This window comes from Mya arenaria, chromosome 10 (assembly GCF_026914265.1).
Source record: "Mya arenaria isolate MELC-2E11 chromosome 10, ASM2691426v1".
Lineage (NCBI taxonomy): Eukaryota > Metazoa > Mollusca > Bivalvia > Myida > Myidae > Mya > Mya arenaria.
Window position 1 is genome coordinate 42,825,766 of NC_069131.1, and position 21,956 is coordinate 42,847,721.

At 34.3% G+C, this 21,956-nt stretch overlaps 1 pseudogene; it reads left to right on the plus strand.

Moving 5' to 3' along the window:
* Positions 1-21,956, plus strand: part of LOC128204721 (uncharacterized) — an 81,075-nt pseudogene that overhangs the window by 42,430 nt on the left and 16,689 nt on the right.

Genomic DNA, 21,956 nt, shown 5'->3' on the forward strand with positions numbered 1-21,956 from the left:
ACGATATACGCTTCAATAAAGACTGCATGATTACATCATCAGTATATACGATATACGCTTCAATAAAGACTTCATGATTACATCATCAGTATATACGATATACGCTTCAATAAAGACTGCATGATTACATCATCAGTATATACGATTTACCCTTCTATATAGACAACATGATTACATCATCAGTATATACGATATACGCTTCCATTAAGACTTCATGATTACATCATCAGTATATACGATTTACCCTTCTATATAGACAGCATGACCTAAACATCAGTGTATACGATATACGCTTCCATAAAGACTTGATGATTACATCATCAGTATAAACGATATTCGCTTTCAAAACGTCTTGATGATACCATCATCTGTATATACGATATAAGCTTCCATAAAACCTTTATTATTACATCATCAGTATATACGATATACGCTTCCATAAAGACTTCATGATTACATCATCAGTATATAAGATATACGCTTCTATAAAGACTACATGGTTACATCATCAGTATATACGATATGCGCTTCTATAAAGACTACATGATTACATCATCAGTATATACGATATGCGCCTCCATTAAGACTTCATGATTACATCATCAGTATATACGATATACGCTTCCATAAAGACTACATGATTACATCATCAGTATATACGATATGCGCCTCCATAAAGACTACATGATTACATCATCAGTATATACGATATACGCTTCCATAAAGACTACATGATTACATCATCAGTATATACGATATACGCTTCCATAAAGACTACATGATTACATCATCAGTATATACGATATACGCTTCCATAAAGACTACATGATTACATCATCAGTATATACGATATGCGCCTCCATAAAGACTACATGATTACATCATCAGTATATACGATATACGCCTCCATAAAGACTTCATGATTACATCATCAGTATATACGATATGCGCCTCCATAAAGACTACATGATTACATCATCAGTATATACGATATGCGCCTCCATAAAGACTACATGATTACATCATCAGTATATACGATATGCGCCTCCATAAAGACTACATGATTACATCATCAGTATATACGATATACGCTTCCATAAAGACTACATGATTACATCATCAGTATATACGATATGCGCCTCCATTAAGACTTCATGATTACATCATCAGTATATACGATATGCGCCTCCATAAAGACTACATGATTACATCATCAGTATATACGATATGCGCTTCTATAAAGACTACATGATTACATCATCAGAATATACGCTTCTATAAAGACTTCATTATACCATCATCAGTATATACGATATACGCTTCAATAAAGACAACATTATTACGTCATCAGTATATACGATATACGCTTCAATAAAGACTTCATGATTACATCATCAGTATATATGATATACGCTTCAAAAAAGACTGCATGATTACATCATCAGAATATACGCTTCCATAAAGACTTCATTATACCATCATCAGTATTAACGATATACGCTTCAATAAAGACTGCATGATTACATCATCAGAATATACGATATACGCTTCAATAAAGACTGCATGATTACATCATCAGTATATACGATATGCGCCTCCATAAAGACTACATGATTACATCATCAGTATATACGATATACGCCTCCATAAAGACTACATGATTACATCATCAGTATATACGATATACGCCTCCATTAAGACTACATGGTTACATCATCATCATCAGTATATACGATATACGCCTCTATGAAGACTACATGATTACATCATCATCATCAGTATATACGATATACGCCTCTATGAAGACTACATGATTACATCATCATCATCAGTATATACGATATACGCCTCTATGAAGACTACATGATTACATCATCATCATCAGTATATACGATATACGCCTCTATGAAGACTACATGATTACATCATCATCATCAGTATATACGATATACGCCTCTATGAAGACTACATGATTACATCATCATCATCAGTATATACGATATACGCCTCTATGAAGACTACATGATTACATCATCATCATCAGTATATACGATATACGCCTCTATGAAGACTACATGATTACATCATCATCATCAGTATATACGATATACGCCTCTATGAAGACTACATGATTACATCATCATCATCAGTATATACGATATACGCCTCTATGAAGACTACATGATTACATCATCATCATCAGTATATACGATATACGCCTCTATGAAGACTACATGATTACATCATCATCATCAGTATATACGATATACGCCTCTATGAAGACTACATGATTACATCATCATCATCAGTATATACGATATACGCCTCTATGAAGACTACATGATTACATCATCATCATCAGTATATACGATATACGCCTCTATGAAGACTACATGATTACATCATCATCATCAGTATATACGATATACGCCTCTATGAAGACTACATGATTACATCATCATCATCAGTATATACGATATACGCCTCTATGAAGACTACATGATTACATCATCATCATCAGTATATACGATATACAACGTTATATAAAACGTTGGTGGTAAGTAACAATAGCATCAACATCGCGAAGGAAAATAAATTCGATTATCGCGTGGATTGAATTGTCTAATAATTGACTGCTTTCTTAATAGTAGTTGTTCTTTCTTGCATGAGCGTGATGATCTGTTAGTGTTTTGTTCATATTGTATATTGCAAATACCAAGCAGTTTTGAGAGAAAATCTATTTGAAGATTGCACAATTTTTAAATTTGTATGTAATATGACATCCATTTCCCACTTCATATTGCATGGAAGTCCAAACATGATTGCCTAGATTGATATGTTAATAGTTTTTATCAATGACGATAGCTTACACACCTAGAAAGAAAACTCTGTGTCAAATAGGAGTAAACAAACACACTTGTCATTAAGAATGTTTGAATCAGATGATGTAAATCGATGAAAAAATAAGTTTATTGGCAGCAAAGTTATTTTGAACACACACCATAAACAATCAGAACTTGGAACTTGGAAAATCTGAAAATGATAACCGGCCGGAAATTAAATCCCTCCGACCAGAAATAAAATCGGTCTGATAATGTTTGCTCCGGCCGGAAAACTATTCCAGCTGTTAGGCTTTCGGGCTAACTTCACGCACTTACTATTGACTTCATGTTTTGTCCTGTTTACTTGGTAATTGAAAGTAATTCAGAAAAACTAGAACGCTTTCGATATTTTGTTTCCTGTTTCATTCTTAATTGTCTATTGAATCCCAATTGATTGCAGCATCTCAAGTGTTTGTTTCGGTGTATGACTGTTACAGTTTCATTTATTTAATTCAACTAAAAAACATTGCATATAATACAAATTTTATCATTTTATCATTTATCAGATTGGTGTCAGTTACATCAAGTAAGGAAATAATACATACTTTATCACGTTTTCGACTCATGCTGTTAATATTTTATGTTTTCAGTCTGGGGGATTGAAACTTTACCACTAGAGTGAAACGAAGTGCGATCGAGATTTATGCCGGTATAGAAATTCTATAGTTTTATTGCAAATGTTTTTTTATCATGTAATGATTACAATAGTAATGGTCATTAGTATGTATTTACCAAACATTATTGGTTTAAAATCAATAACAACTGACTGCTGATTAACCTAAATAAATGTACTAAAAATGAAAAATACTGGCATCCCATTAGACATATAGTAATTTTGAACATTAAGAATGAAAGAAGATTTTCAATAATGATGAATATTGCCAAAAAATTGACGGGAAAACATTGGTGTTAACGATTTTTTTCTTCAAACGTTACTAAATAAAATAATTTATGCGATTTAGCGACAGATATGACAATCATTTATGTTCAATTTAATATGAGAAGAATGTGTGCAAGATGGATCCAAAAAGGCTTTCGGATATGCAAAAGGAACAGAAAATCACGTGTTGTGAGCGTGTCTTTATGCGATTTGAGCGAGAATGAGATGTTTTTCTCAGGCGCATTGATACCGTTGATGAGACCTGGATTAGTCTATACGAGCCAGAAACAAACGAACAATCAACTTTTTGAAATATACCAGGTTCCTCGTCACCCAAGAAGTTCAAAGTCAGTTCGTCTATGAAAAGACAGATGTTCATCGTGTTCTTTTTCGTAAGCGGAGTAAAACATGTATTGAGTGAGTCGGGAAGCCTAGTAAGGACATGCATTGTTTTCACGAGATATTTTAATAAAACAATCTAAAACAAGCGTCATCGTAAACGAGCAATTGCTCAACATTCGGTGAACAAGGTCGTTTCTAAAAGTTATCGTTGAAACATATAGAAAACAGTGGTAATACTCACGAATCGAGGACGTTTTTCATTCAAAACAATGAACCGGGAAGCATGGACGCACCTGACATTACTGCCCTTGTATAAAAATAATGATTTTAAATGCTAAGATTGTATTAAACGTCTTTTTCACGTGATCCACAATTTGTGTGTGCATTGTTTTGGTTATCTTTATTTTTTTCGATGTAAATTCTTTAAAACCACAACCTTGTGTTTTATTTATTTTATTTAATAGGACAAACTATGACTAATGGTTGGAGTTTTAGAAGGAAGATTGTGATAAAGACAAAAATATTTTTAGGTCTGCTTTCAAACGAAACTTGGTACGGATGTTGTCTTTCACAATTTGCATACATAAAGCCAGGCAAATAACACCAGACGAGCGTTGGAATTCTTTGAGGTGCTCTTGTGAACATGTCAATGTAAGAAACTATGCAAGAAGATTACATCCTTTAACTATGACATTATCCGGAACATTTATTTCAGTTGGTGACCATTGATAAAACAATGTTTCAACAACAACCGTTATGAATAATATATAAATGTGCGAATTTTGAAACAGCAAAACCTTTGATTTTTTTTATCATTTAATATATTGAAAACAATGTTACAAGTTTTATTTTCAGATTCTAATATAGCATTGCTATGCCATCAACCATGATCTTCACGGCCTGTTTACTATGTCTGGCTGCTCTTACCAGAGTCCAAGGACGTAAGAGACTTCGATCAGGTTGTGAATTCAAATCCTAGGCGAAAAATATGCCATTGCAAGATAAATGCTGTGCAAGTTTTTGCTTGTTCCAAAAACACAAAACTAAAGAGGACTAAACAATGTTGTTATTGCACAAAACCCTGTCTGCTGTAAAAACAAAGACATGATTCTTTTAGATAAGTTCATATTTTCTTCAAATAGATTATATATTTATTTTGTGAAGACAGCTGAACGTTACTATAAGTCTTAAATGTTAGTGTTTGTGTTCTTTTTGAGAGGCCAAGATAATCGATGTAACCCGGAATTCACATAATTGAGTTTTCCCACGCCAAAACAAATACTAATGTGAAACTTAAGCTATTGGAATGCATATAACATATTAATGATTCTATTAATATATTGATTTTATTGTTCCTAAGTAAGGTGTGCATATTGAAATGGTACAACTGAGTTTCTACCGGGGGATAAGCTTTGGAAAACCAGAACATTCGTAAGATATGCTTAATTTATTTTCCAAAGGTGGGGATCAAACCAACAGCTTATATGGTGAGAGGTTGACTCCTTTACCGGGTTAAGGACTGAACCAACCTTGTTGTCATTCTTAATTGCTACGTTGGATGCAAACTGTACTTCAATTAAACTACGGTCGGGTCAGCGGTTTGACTAGACTATACATGTTTATTTCAGGAGGGTCCCCTCCAAAGATCGCCATACCCCAGGGTAACAACTGGCCGAAGTCTTTTGAGTATATACGTAAAGGAAACAAAGAGACCTTTGACTGCGTGGCGGTTGGTCGATATCCACTGAAGTAAGTTGGAAATGGGAATAGTTACATAGTTTGTAACATAGTGGTTCATTTTTGGCGTGTATTTTATTTGCTGAAAAGGGAGTCAAGATTTGGAATAGCATTAGTGACAGCAGCCTGTGCCAAATCATCATGTAAGAATGTATGAAATAACAAAAAAACCATATGGATCTGACATTACTTACCATTGAATGCAAAATTTAATTTCGTAAAATATTGTATAAAGTGGGAACGTATTCAGATTTTCCTGACCTGCCACATTTATCGTAAAAAAAACTGGTGTTTTGATAAATGAAAATTGATTGGTTCGGCCTGAAATCAGCGCCAATTGATTGTATTTTGGTCATAATCAATCATCGATTTAACCAGAGACTTGTTTTTCATCTTTCCTCTCTTTATTTGAGTTCGGTTAATTTCTGTAAATTTTCTCCTCTGGGTTCATTTATACATTCAGAAATGTTCAGTTGTTATTGTGAACAATATGACCAAAAGCAATAAACAATACTAAATTACTTCAAATATACGCATAACATAAGCATTGTTACGGATAATGAGTTATTGTACAAGAAAAAAAACTACAATTAACGTATTGTCAAAAACATATTGTTCTATCGATAATTGGTAACTAGAGTGAAACCGATTATCGATGGAACCAATTCCCAACACTACCGAATGACTATTTTGTTAACTTTTCCATAAAATGTGTGGTGCTAAAATAGTATGGAAAAATAACATCAATGTTACATTACACTGGTGTAATCTAAGCGCATGTGTAATGGTTGTATTGTACTGGAAACCAGAAACATCATGTGACTGAAGGGTCATGTACATCATGTATTTTATTTACAGGTATGAATGGCGATATAATGGACAACGTATAAGTGCGAGGCCAGAAGAGGTTCGCTTTGATGAGAACACTGGTAGTCTGTTTATTGGCGAGTACTTTAATGAGCAGCTGACAGGAGACTACCAATGTGTTGTGAGCAACGCCTATGGGACTGCAATGACGCCATATTTGACCATCTCCGCCACAGGTATGTGTATTTAAAAGTTAACACTGTCAAAATGGCACCTGGGCCATGCATATTTACTATCATATCAAGAGTATTGATCATTCAAAGTTCATGTTAATCAACGTATTGTGGAGAAATACAATGTAATATAGTGAAACATATCTTAAGGGAATTATTCCTTGGATTCTTTTCTGATGAAATCTTTGTATATAAAAAGTTCTCTTAGTTAATATTTTTTTTTAATCAAACTATTACATTTGTCCTTTGAAAATTGGACAATATAACTCACAGGGGCTTAAATATGAGTCAGTGAATGGAAAAATGCAAGTGTTCTATGAGGAAGCCCTAACTTGTAACAATATGATATATCCCTTTAAATGATACTTTCGTATGGAGTGGTCGTATCTGTATGGATCAGTTTTCCAAAGTTTACCTAAGTTACGGGCTGCTTTGGAAAGTTTACCTAAGCTGTTCCCTTGTGTTACCATCATGTTCACCTTAGCTGTTCCCTTGTGTTACCATCATGTTCACCTTAGCTGTTCCCTTGTGTTACCATCATGTTCACCTTAGCTGTTCCCTTGTGTTACCATCATGTTCACCTTAGCTGTTCCCCATGTGTTACCATCATGTTCACCTTAGCTGTTCCCTTGTGTTACCATCATGTTCACCTTAGCTGTTCCCTTGTGTTACCATCATGTTCACCTAAGCTGTTCCCTTGTGTTACCTTCATGTTCACCTAAGCTGTTCCCTTGTGTTACCATCATGTTCACCTAAGCTGTTCCCTTGTGTTACCATCATGTTCACCTACCTAAGCTGTTCCCTTGTGTTACCATCATGTTCACCTTAGCTGTTCCCTTGTGTTACCATCATGTTCACCTTAGCTGTTCCCTTGTGTTACCATCATGTTCACCTAAGCTGTTCCCTTGTGTTACCATCATGTTCACCTAAGCTGTTCCCTTGTGTTACCATCATGTTCACCTAAGCTGTTCCCTTGTGTTACCATCATGTTCACCTTAGCTGTTCCCTTGTGTTACCATCATGTTCACCTAAGCTGTTCCCTTGTGTTACCATCATGTTCACCTTAGCTGTTCCCTTGTGTTACCATCATGTTCACCTAAGCTGTTCCCTTGTGTTACCATCATGTTCACCTTATGTGGTTCCCTTGTGTTACCATTATGTTCTTTGCGTCAGATATCTATTGGCCTCCATGTGACTAGCTTTCAACTAAGTTCACCACTGCCAGCCAGTGTTTCATTATTTGCCAACTGAAACCAACTAAGGCAAACTCTGTACAACTTAATCGAGTGTTCAGGAACGTCTATAAACGAAGCACAAAGTACACCAACATTTATTTCCAAACAAATACATATTTTTAGCATGTTAAGATTTTTCAAAGAACACATGGTTTGCCAGCTTACCCCAGCAAACATCAACTCTTATAAATTGTAACAACTTTTACTAACAGAGCTAGACATTTTCCCTAACCATGGTTAAACATCAGTCCAAACGTCGTAGTGTAAACCTAGATTTACAAAAAGGACATTTTTGGTTGGTCAAATGTCTTAATGTGGGTAAAATGAATGTGTCGTCGATGAAACATGATGTCATTGACACTGTTACATTCTTAGAAGTGGTATTTCATTCACTATGCACGACAGATCAAATTTTTTCTTACACTAACAGCAATACCAAATCATAGAATCCTAAGATAACATATAGCATTATTAGTAAGATAACAACACTTGCTGCCATTAAGCCTCAACAGAAAGGAAAAGGCTAAGCAACGCCTGAAGAAGTGGAAAAGCGATTCGTAAAGAACACATTAACTCAGATTAACCCTATTTCACTACTAAATTGTTATCTTTCTTTACCATTTTTTTTTAGTGGCGTATGCATTCCCTGGGGGTGAAAACACATTTGCAAATAACGTTGAAGCGTATGCGACAAACTACTTCACGATGGACTGTGAAAACATTCCCCGCAGTGTCCCGCAATGGACGTTTGATTGGCAGAGAGGAATAATGGTATGTAAGAGGTACAGAAAAAAGTAATAAAGAAATCATCTGACATCGGAAGCGATGGCAAAGTGGTTTGTATTTAAGATTCTGAATGAGAAACAGCTTCCATCCTTTCTCAGGGAATTATCAGTGATAAGAACTTGGTGAATTATAAATAATCACATTAACTGTTAGGAAAGTAAGGGGCCCTAAAGGAAGGAGCTTACAAGACGCAGTAGCCGGCAATAATCATAAGTCAATAAGAAGCAGTGGGAGGCTACTAACAGTAGTAGCAAACAAGAAGCAGTAGCCAGCAAGAAGCAGAAGTCAGCAAGAAGCAGTAGCCAGCAAGAAGCAGAAGTCAGCAAGAAGCAGAAGCCAAAAAGAAGCAGTGAGCTGGGAAGACCAAAAGTCTGCAAGAAGCAGTAGTAGGCAAGAAGCTGAATCTGATAAAAAATTGAAGTCGACTAGAAGCAGTATCTGGCAAGAAGTAGTAGCCAGCAAAATGCAGAAGTTTAAAGAAGCCGTTGCCAACAAGAAGCAGAATTTTTCAAGAAGCAGTAGCTGACAAGAATTTCAGATATCATTGCTAGAATTTAAATTATCTTTTGATAGTAGATGTTATAAAGTAACAGGCAGTCTTTAACTCTTCAACAGTAGGGTATCTCAAAAAGGACATTTTTAAACCACATAAAGAATAACTTAATCTGATTTAATCACATTTTTATTCTATTCGCAGGTTGGTAACACACTATCGGATACAAGCCGTGTGCCAGTAGGTGAAAGAATGGTCATCGACCCTAGAGGTGAGTACTATATATATATATATATTTGAGGGATGATCACAAATATGTGGATTTCTCTTATAGGTTTTGCATGTGTTGTATTAGGTACTTCATGATTTCCAAACGTATAACTTAGCTACTTGTCTACACAGCCCTCAGAAAGCATTCTAATAAACACAACTTCAACCTATTTATGGCTGATCCAAAATCGATATAAAAGCTCCGCCATGTTTTGCTAAACTTGGTTTGTAATTTCTATTCTGTATCTGACTCAAGTCAAGGAAATTTACAAGCACTAGTAAATGAATAAGGGGCTACAAAGTTATTGTTATCAAGATCTAAACCAAGAAACAGCATTTCTTTAGCAGTGAATATTTATACTTGCAACCTTTTTACTCTTAGACTATAAATATTGTGCAGGCAAGATATCAGCACAACCCAAAAAAACGCAGTCTTTAGTAATATTTTTTTGTAATTGATAGTTAAAAAGTTTACATATCGTAATATTATGTTGCGGGTCAGGATTGGTGTTTGTAATTATTAGCGTACAGTGGATGAGAATGAAAGTAAAATTATAAATGATAATAATGAACAGGTTGAATTTATATGTATATTCTCTATTAACTTGCAGGGACCTTACATTTTCTGTGGGTCGAATCGTCCGACAATGGCTACATATACGCATGTGAAACCAAAAACGAGATCATTCTTATGGACATGAGGAACACTCACACGTTTAAACTGAACGTGATGACTGGTAAGGATTTTAAACCAGTTTGTTTTCTACAATCGGCAGGCCTCATTCAAGACAGTTGTAAATCATATAAAAAATATGTGTTACAACACTTACAGTCTTGTGCAAGGCCTGTTTTAACTGTTTTAGGTTGTTTCGCTAGGTCCTGTTTCATTGTTTTGGTTTTGACAATGAAGTTTAAGATTCACGAGCCATATCTTCTCTTGTCAAATGCAATGGTTATTTGCCAAAGGCCAGAAGAGCTTATGCGATGGTAATGTGTACGTAGTATGTGCGTCCGTGCGTTCGTGCGTCCGTGCGTCTGTAAACAATTGCTTGTGAACACGATACAGTCTTCAGTTTTGATTGTATCTCGATTAAACTTGTACAGTATCTAGATATCCATTAGAGCTCGGTTTCTTTCAAAAACCAGTCAGAGCCGCCCATGCATGCCTAGATTATGGCCCTTGATAGTATAAAAAATGCTATTGTGTAAACAATTGGTTGTGAACACGATACAGTCTTCAGTTTTGATTGTATCTCGATTAAACTTGTAAAGTATCTAGATATCCATTAGAGTTCAGTTCCTTTCAAATACCAGCCAGATCCGCCCATGCATGCCTAGATTATGGCCCTTGATAGTATAAAAAATGCTATTGTGTAAACACTGGCTTGTGAACACGATACCGTCTTCAGTTTTGATTGTATCTCGATGAAACTTGTACAGTATTTAGATATCCATTAGAGCTCGGTTCCTTTTGAAAACCAGCCAGATCCACCAAAGCATGCCTAGATTATGGCCCTTGATAGTATAAAAAATGCTATTGTGTAAACACTGGCTTGTGAGCACGATACAGTCTTCAGTTTTGATTGTATCTCGATGAAACTTGTACAGTATTTAGATATCCATTAGCGCTCGGTTCCTTTCGAAAACCAGCCAGATCCGACCATGCATGCCTAGATTATGGGCCTTGAAAGTATTAAAAAATCAGTTCGTCTGTAAACAATTGCTTGTGAACATGATACACTCTTCAGTTTTGATTGTATCTCGATGAAACTTGTACAGTATTTAGATATCCATTAGAACTTGCTTCCTTTTGAAAACCAGCCAGATCTGCCCATGCATGCCTGGATTGTGGGTCTTGAAAGTATAAAAAATGCTATTTTTAAGCTAAGTCTATTTTTAGCTAAGTCTACATGAGCGAAGTCTATTTTTAGCCAAGTTTACATGTAAAGTCACAATTGCTTGTGAAGGTTTGTTCAAATTATGCCCTTGGCGGAGGCCCAGGGAAGAGTTCTCTTTTCTTTGTAAGGGACGGACTCCACCCCCCCCACCCTCTTTAAATTGGGAAATGTTAAAAACCTTTTTGTCTGAAACCACTATGCAAATCCTTGCTATTTTGAACAAGGCTTTATTTAGTGGTCCACTACCATGGTTGTTCAAATAATGCCCCTTGGGTCAAAACTTGCACTGCCCTGGGTGTCACAATTTTCCTAGAGACTTATTTAAGAAATATTTTCGAAATCTTCTTGTTTCAAACCACAAGGCCCATACCTTTGATATTTGTTGTGGAGCATCATATGATGCATTTGAAAACATTTGAAATAATGCCCCTTGGGCAAAGGCTGGCCCCACCCCTTTTGACTTACTTATTTATTTTTAAAGCTACAGTAATGCAATTTTGACCATGTGAACAGTTTTGCAAACAAGCATTAAGGTTGTCCTCGGATGTCCTTAACTTTGACCTTTGACCGACTTTTTATTTTTAAAGAAACAGAAATGAAATTTTGACGACGAGTACAGTTTTGAAAGCAAATATTTTTTAACATCAGATTACCTTTTCTTGGCACATATGAAAACAGTTCATGCAACTAGTGTGCTTACAACACTTCCTGCCTCAGATGTTGAATGCGCAGTGTTTTCAGCTAACCCAAACACTAAAAGTGAACTATATATCTGTTGCCTATTACTCAAACGTATATGCTCTGGATTGAAAACGACCACAAGAGCCTTGCCAGTAGAGCATAGGCCCTTTTGGGCCTCTTGTTTTTTTTTAAATCTGTGAACTATTTTTGAGATATATCAACTCCAAATAACAGTCACCTACAGTATTGATGAGTAAGCAAACATTTCTATTGTCATTTGTAGATAATTTCAAGCTAATGAAGTTTAATTTTGAAATTCTGTGAAATCTTCTAATCTTAAACTGTGGTATTTTATACCAACGTACATGTAGATAATTTCAAGCTGATGAAATTTAATTTTGAAATCTTCTAATCTTAAATTCTGGTATTTTATACCAATGTACATATGGTCATTTGTAGATAATTCAAATCTAATGAAGTTTAATTTTGAAATTCTGTGAAATCTTCCTATCTTAAACTCTGGTATTTTATACCAATGTGCATTTAATGCGCATGACCTGTTTCAATTAAGCAATTTCCCGTGCACTAAATGCCTTGGGTATGACAAACTAATTGTTGAAACAAAACAAGCACACTTGGAATACGGTTGGCTAATTGTTACTTTCATGTGATTTCATTCATACAGGTTCAGGTAAAGACCGATCTCCGGAGTTGAAGTACAACGGGGATGTGACGGTTAAAGCAGGGCAGAGGGTTAAACTCACATGTATATTTACCTACTACTCTGCAAGAGGGTGTGTACATGTACCTATTTGTAGCATTTAGTTTTGTGGTGAAAATTGTAGAAAGCATTTGTTATATAAAATTATCAAAATTTAACAGCACTATAAATGAACATGCTTGCACAGTTTAAATGGATACAAAGTAAATGGAGTGTCAAATATGGAATATTTTGTTAATAAAAGAAGGTAAAAAAAGATTTCTGCCTGTTACATGTGCTTCCATTTTACATCTAATTGGAACTATTTTGATGTTGAAACTTGACTTCTCAAATGGCCTGATTGTTTAAATTTTCATGAATTTTCTTTGTTTTCAGTGAAAAACTCCAGATTGACTGGATCTTTCAGAACAAGAAGGTGGGAGAGGGTACAACCCTGGTGATAGAGAACGTTAAGATTCCTGATGCCTTACAGAATCAGGAGGGACAGTACATGTGCGAGGCCCGGCTTGGCACTATGCAGCCTGTGAGAGGCACCGTGACACTAAAGATTATTGGTAACAATGCCACACTGTTTTCAAGTCACGTTTCGTTTTTACTAGGAATGCAAACGAATGGCAAAATAGATATTCGAATATTCGGAAATTCTTTCGATCGAATATTCGATTACCGAAATACTTATTTTATAAGATGTAGTAAACTACTATTATTATTCGCTAAAGTAATAGCCGGGACATGTTTACCCTACGTTGTCGTAGCCAGTACGCGAAGAGAATCCCGAATACACTAAATGAGTCTTTAAAATTCTGCATATTCAGAAATGAAAAACAAAACAATACCTTATAAACAAACAAACAACAAAGTAGAATAATTTCAATTCCGCTGCATTATTTGTAAACAATGTGAAATTAGATGGAGTCTTAGTCAAATAGCGTTTTGCGCCAATGGAGGGTCTTTCCGTAGGATGATGAGCCTCGTTCTGAGATTGGCCTCTAAATTGTGTGTATTACTATGAAAACCCCAAACCAACTAGGGAACTAGTAAAATAATAAAACAAAAATATATGTGGATTAGACTCATGTTTTGTACAACAATACAGGACTTATATCCTAAATGCTATACTATACATTTAAATTTCAAAGCACGAACATTGTGTCGAAACATGGAAGACTGTTTAAAGCACATACATGTAACAACATTATTGTAGCACATAGCATTCATATCATCACGGCGATGTTGCACAGCTTAATTTGCAGCCACGACAACACATTGGTGTTAAACCCGAATTCTAGCTAGTTATTGTAAAAGTAGGTAACTTTTTATAGTACCAGACGGTATGTCCCAAAATGACATATGACGCGTGTTTTGTGTATTGTTATCACATTTACACCTCTGGCATAAGGGGCCAATCGTTGTAAAAACAAGACAAACAAACTTTATAAACAACAACAGTGTTGTAGGTAGAAGGTTTTTTTATTCTCTTTATTTGACTTTTTGAATATTCGAAAACCGATTTTGACATTCGACTACCAAACGTTTAATCGAATATTTGTTTGCATTCCTAGTTTTTACACATGCATGCATTTATGCTATGATGGTACTGGCCGTTATGTTCATATCAATTTGGAGCCACAATGACTCAAGCCTACCAAGAATAATTTTCCATACTTTCAAATTGAAAAAAACAACAACAACAACAGCAAAAACAGCAGATGTCGAAATTAGCATAAGCCCGCAAGCCCTGCACTGGTAAAATGCTTTCTGGGCTTGCTCAAATTCTGTTTTTTTTTACAGCAGGGATCGTTGAAAAATGAAATGCGAAGCACTAGTATATGAATTTGAGCTTGTTCATTCGAAACTCAAATTTTGTTGTGTGAAACAGGAAGGAATATTTAACAAATGTCCATGTATTTAGTATTCATGTTTCATCTCTTCTCAATCCTGGCACCATTTAACTTCCTACCATTCAAGGTTGAATACCTTTGGTTTTGTTGAAGCTGACCTAATTTATTTAAATAACAGAATACTTCGTTTTTGTTTATTTTTAAACATAGATAAATATGCACATTTTTGCCTCATGATTTTTCAAGCTCCCCCAGAGTTTCTACCCGGCAAGGCCCCCCCAATTCACGTCAGTACCCGTGGAAAAGAACGCGGATTTCCACTGCAGCGCATCGTCACACAACTCCCACATGCAGCCACCGGTCTGGATGGTGAATGGAGTGCCACTGATAGGTAATGCGACATGCAGCAATTAATTTTGTATTAGGCACTATTATGCTGTTTTAAGTGATACAAGACCGGATAATTGATTGGTCGGTTAGTATTTGAAATGAACAACAATAATTTTCAGGTTGCCCACCCTATTACTTCGACTGTGTTGCCACAAAAGCCGACGGGTTTTCTGAGTGCATCCCTAAGAAACAAGTGTACGATAACAACCCTGACTGTACAAATGAAGCGGACGAAAAAAAATGCCAAGAGAGTATGTTGTACATGTATCTAGTGTAGTTCGGCATTGTAGTTATGTCATAAATCATTTTTCAAAAAGGGTTTTATTTGGGAATATTTGAAAATTCATCCTGTCATTTATTCGAAAGTTTTTTAAATGATAGCTATAAGAAATATATGTATCTATAATTATTAATGTAACCATGGGTCGCTAATTCTTAATTTGGTGAAATCAAATCAAATCTAACAGTTTTAAGCTGGAAAACATGGTTTACACCCTTTAAACACTGTAAATATATTACAGATTTCACCCTTTAAACACTGTTAATATATTACAGGTTTCATCCTTTAAATTTATTATGTGTTTCACTCTTTAAACACTGTAAATATATTACAGGTTTCACCCTTTAAAAACTGTAAATATATTACAGGTTTCACCCTTTAAACACTGTTAATATATTACAGGTTTCACCCTTTAAACACTGTAAATATATTACAGATTTCACCCTTTAAACACTATAAATATATTACAGGTTTCACCCTTTAAACACTGTAAATATATTACAGATTTCACCCTTTAAAAACTGTAAATATATTACAGATTTCACCCTTTAAACACTGTAAATATATTACAGGTTTCACCCTTTAAAAACTGTAAATATATTACAGGTTTCACCCTTTAAACACTGTAAATATATTACAGATTTCACCCTTTAAACACTATAAATATATTACAGATTTCACCCTTTAAACACTGTAAATATATTACAGATTTCACCCTTTAAACACTATAAATATATTACAGATTTCACCCTTTAAACACTGTAAATATATTACAGGTTTCACCCTTTAAAAACTGTAAATATATTACAGGTTTCACCCTTTAAAAACTGTAAATATATTACAGGTTTCACCCTTTAAAAACTGTAAATATATTACAGGTTTCACCCTTTAAACACTGTTAATATATTACAGATTTCACCCTTTAAACACTATAAATATATTACAGATTTCACCCTTTAAACACTGTAAATATATTACAGATTTCACCCTTTAAACACTATAAATATATTACAGATTTCACCCTTTAAACACTGTTAATATATTACGGTTTCACCCTTTAAACACTGTAAATATATTACAGATTTCACCCTTTAAACACTATAAATATATTACAGATTTCACCCTTTAAACACTATAAATATATTACAGATTTCACCCTTTAAAAACTGTAAATATATTACAGATTTCACCCTTTAAACACTATAAATATATTACAGGTTTCACCCTTTAAACACTATAAATATATTACAGGTTTCACCCTTTAAACACTGTAAATATATTACAGATTTCACCCTTTAAACACTATAAATATATTACAGATTTCACCCTTTAAACACTGTAAATATATTACAGATTTCACCCTTTAAACACTATAAATATATTACAGATTTCACCCTTTAAACACTGTAAATATATTACAGATTTCACCCTTTAAACACTATAAATATATTACAGGTTTCACCCTTTAAAAACTGTAAATATATTACAGGTTTCACCCTTTAAAAACTGTAAATATATTACAGGTTTCACCCTTTAAACACTGTTAATATATTACATATTTCACCCTTTAAACACTATAAATATATTACAGATTTCACCCTTTAAACACTGTAAATATATTACAGATTTCACCCTTTAAACACTATAAATATATTACAGATTTCACCCTTTAAACACTGTTAATATATTACAGGTTTCATCCTTTAAATTTATTATGTGTTTCACTCTTTAAAAACTGTAAATATATTACAGGTTTCACCCTTTAAAAACTGTAAATATATTACGGGTTTCACCCTTTAAAAACTGTAAATATATTACAGGTTTCACCCTTTAAACACTGTTAATATATTACATATTTCACCCTTTAAACACTATAAATATATTACAGATTTCACCCTTTAAACACTGTAAATATATTACAGATTTCACCCTTTAAACACTATAAATATATTACAGATTTCACCCTTTAAACACTGTTAATATATTACAGGTTTCATCCTTTAAATTTATTATGTGTTTCACTCTTTAAAAACTGTAAATATATTACAGGTTTCACCCTTTAAAAACTGTAAATATATTACGGGTTTCACCCCGTAAACACTGTTAATATATTACAGATTTCACCCTTTAAACACTATAAATATATTACAGATTTCACCCTTTAAACACTGTTAATATATTACAGATTTCACCCTTTAAACACTGTAAATATATTACAGATTTCACCCTTTAAACACTGTTAATATATTACAGGTTTCACCCTTTAAACACTGTAAATATATTACAGATTTCATCCTTTAAAAACTGTTAATATATTACGGGTTTCATCATTTAAACACTGTAAATATATTTCTGGTTTCACCCCGTAAACACTGTAAATATATTACGGGTTTCACCCCGTAAACACTGTAAATATATTACGGGTTTCACCCCGTAAACACTGTAAATATATTACGGGTTTCACCCCGTAAACACTGTAAATTTCAAGTATTAGATGTTTTAACCCTGTAAATGTTGAAGTATTATTGAAATTAATATATGTAAAAAAATCTTACATATCATTTTTAGACCGTTTTGGTTTAAACATATTTATTTCATATTAAAATACAAGTGACAACATTTATTTCATTTAAAATATTTAAGAATCCGATAGAAAGCTAAAACCTTATATGAAGATCATCTTCTCAAACCATTTTAAAACGGTAAAAAAAATTGAAGTATAAAGGGCTTAAATGCTTCAACCAACTGTCTTAAAAAACCCAACCAAATGTTTAGTTATTGTAATTAACATCTTTAAACAGATTTAAAGCTATGATTGTGTTTTTTCTAGTTACATGTGCGGACGGACTTCAGGTGTGCAATGATAAGTGTGTCAGCAAGGACGCCGAGTGTTTGAGCGACAGTAGCGTGTGTTCCTTCCCAGGGTGGAGTTGTGATCGTGGCAAAAAATGTCTCGTAGAAGGCAAGAGATGTGATGGCACTAAGGATTGTACAGATGGGTCCGATGAAAAGGGATGTCGTAAGTGTTATATGGTTAAACACATGACCACTCTAACCCTGGCATGAGGATTTATGTGCCTGATAGTATATCCTAGCTGCCTGAGGTTATAAATGGACTTGTTTTGTGATTGTGATGAATTTCTGTCTGATATAATATGGTACTGAATGTAAATTTACATGACGGTTTGTTTATTTTATTGTTAAAAGAGCTTTAATGAATTCCTTATGATAATTGACTAGCTAATATTGAGAGTTGTAGTTGGAAAAAGAAGTCCGATCCACCAGCCAAGTCTGGTAAAATTTTACTGTGATGGGTAGAAATTATCTCAATTTTTCTATTCAACAATGACACAAGTATGAAGATTACTGTCTGGTAAAAGCTGAATGTCTGAGAGATCTATTTATAAATCAATGTAAGCATTTATTCATCATTTTTTCAGCCAATCTGGACACAATTCAGCGTGGCAGGTTTCAGATTAACAGCCAGCAAACAGAACTGGTTCTACCCCAGGTGACGCTCAATGATGCCATGTGCTTCCAGTGTGTTGTGAAGAATGAGCATGGTTACCTATTCGGAGACGGATGTCTTACTGTTATTGGTAAGAGTGTTATATTATCATTTATTTTATACCAATCATAAATCCACACTCAATACATATAGTTTTGTATATAAGAGTTAGTTTTCCACTCCAGTGCATCACAGCCGTTTCCATTCCAAGAGACAGAACTACTTTCATTAATGTAGGAATAAGCTATGTTAACAGCGTTCGCACAGACTTGAAATTGAATTTAAGGCTGCTGTAAGAAAATTGCAAAAAACTCCTTAAAACTACTTAAATTTTTATTTTGAATGAAAACCTATACTACTCATACAATGTAATATATCTGAAGCCATGATTGGTCTGTACTTACCCTTTCTTAATTGTCAAATCCCCGATTTCCAGATAAAATTGATCTGTTTTTGCCACCCAACGACACATACCACGTAAAACCAGACATGGTGATCAATATTGGAGTTGATGCTGTAACGGACAAGGATTGGATGAATCAGATGGACATCACCTGGTATTGGTTTGAACCAGTCAAAGACAAGGAAAACACTAATTATGGTATGTTAAATTTTGCGCTTGTTTTCCTCCATTGCTTGCAAAGGGATAATATATGTGTCTGTTGTTGTTTTTTAAAAAGTGAGGTTGCCAGAGTTGGCTTGCAATGTAGATGACACAAAAGTCAAGGTCATTGTGGTCTACACTAGATATATTATGTGTGTTCAATAATGTGTAATCACTTACTTTTGAACAACTTGTTGGGAGTCTTAAGAATTGCTATGCACATTGGTCATGGTCAGTAAATGACCCCTTGATTCATTTTAGGGTCAAAGGCAAAGGTGATGATGAACTTTATAATTAAAATTATGCGTGACTTTGCGTGGAGTCTTCAAACTTAGCATGTACCTTGGTCAAAGTATTAAGATAATCCCTGGTGATTAAGTGGTCAATAGGTAAAGATTATGGTAACCTTAAGTAAAATTATCATAGGTGCTTCAAACAGGCAGGACACCAGATGCTCGGAATTTTAATTATTTAATATTAAAATGATTATAAAAATAATACAAATGATTTCTGTACACTGTACAAGTAGCGAAATTAGAACATTTTGATGTTGAGATGGTCCAAATTCCACACAGCTTATCTATTAAAAATAAAATAAAGGATATTTTTCACAATGTAAATAATTAAGATGCTAGATTCTTTGCTTTTCTACTATTACTGTGTTTTGTTTGTTTATTTATTACTTTATATATAGTTTATATTCCTACTCTCTTCCAGTGAAGAAGACGTTACCCCCAACAGGCCCATTCAGGAGCTATTTCGCGCTGTCACTTTCTAACAAGAATCTGACGATTGCAATTCCGAACATCGACACCAAGAATGAGAATCAGGATGCCAGAATGTACGAGATCTATAACATGTTGACGGACTATCGACTATTTCAGCTGGAAGTTAGCCACAAATACTACTCGGTTATCAAAAACTTTACAATCATAGGAGAAAAAGTAGAAAAACCAAGTATGTTATAAATATGTTTTATGGATAACATAGGACCACATAATCATTTAATTCCATGGTTCTGAATTTCAAAGGGTAAATATAAGTGGTTATTTTGCACCGGAGCCAGGCCGTTGCATGACAATTGGCTGTGATGACTCATACTGAACATAGCAGCGAAACGCATAATCGCCAAATCATGCACATATCGCGAAAAAACCTGTACGTTCTAGTTAAACTGAGAAATGTTTTCTGGCATTTCAAACTTTTGAAAATGGTGCATTTTAGCCGTTATTTTTTTAATGAATATAATTATCAAACTATATGTTTAAGGCTGTATTAAATCGAGCATGAATGGACAAGATATAAAGAAAGTAAAGTAATACCTGCCTTGCTCGATTGAACTTCATGTAGCATCATTTGCTAGATTACAGAATTTTTTTTAACGTAAACACTTACAAGGTTGGCAACATGATTATATAAATAGTTTTGTTCTGTGTTTCAGTTATCAAACCGGATGTGACGACGACAAGTTTCAACTTGTGGTTCATTGCCCTGATTCTCGCCATTCTCATACTGTTTACTTTTATTGTGCTTATCGTTTGCTACCGAAAAAGGGGAGAAACAAACCTCTGTAAGTGGACTATTTTGGTTTACATATTAGAGTTATGTACTAGTGATGGCGCGATGATCGTTGATGGGTAAACAACGTCAACGATAATCGATTCTAATCAACAGTTATCAATTTCATTGAACTTCATAAATAAGATGGAATATATCACGGTATACAATGATAAAACCAACTTGTTTTCCCAGCTGTGCGGCCAGTCCACAGGCACGGGTTCCGCTAGTTAACATACTACTGTAAAATCGTTAGTTCTTTCAAGAATATATATTAGACATAATAATGGTAAACATTTATAACAGAAAAGTTGTAAGGAACATAATGTACACGGGAATAACAGTAATGTTAAGTTGTTAAAGGTCTTATGTTTTTTTTTTGCTTTAGCTTTATCTTTGAGAATATTTGCTTAGAGGAGGTATTTAAAATTAATCGTGAAACTCAATGTACTTAAAGATTTCGCGGATGTTATGATAAACAGTTATGTAAAATACATGGTTGCACGTATGATTGGATCAAGACCTACCTATAGGCAACCATCTGAGTATCTGCCAGGCCACTGTTTTGATAATATCAGCACCTACCACTGTGTAAACATGTTAAATGAACATTGTTTACTGATTGTAACATGCATTATTTCTTAATTACGGGCCGGTCACAATGCAAAAGTGGTTGGGGAAGGTAAAAAACTAAAAGGTTAAAAAGTTCATGCTTTATTTTGTTTTGAGTAACAATTTTGGGGGGAGTAAAACGTATATTCTTGGTGACATGTTTTTGGGTAGTAAGGAGTTAAACAAATTTCATAAAAGA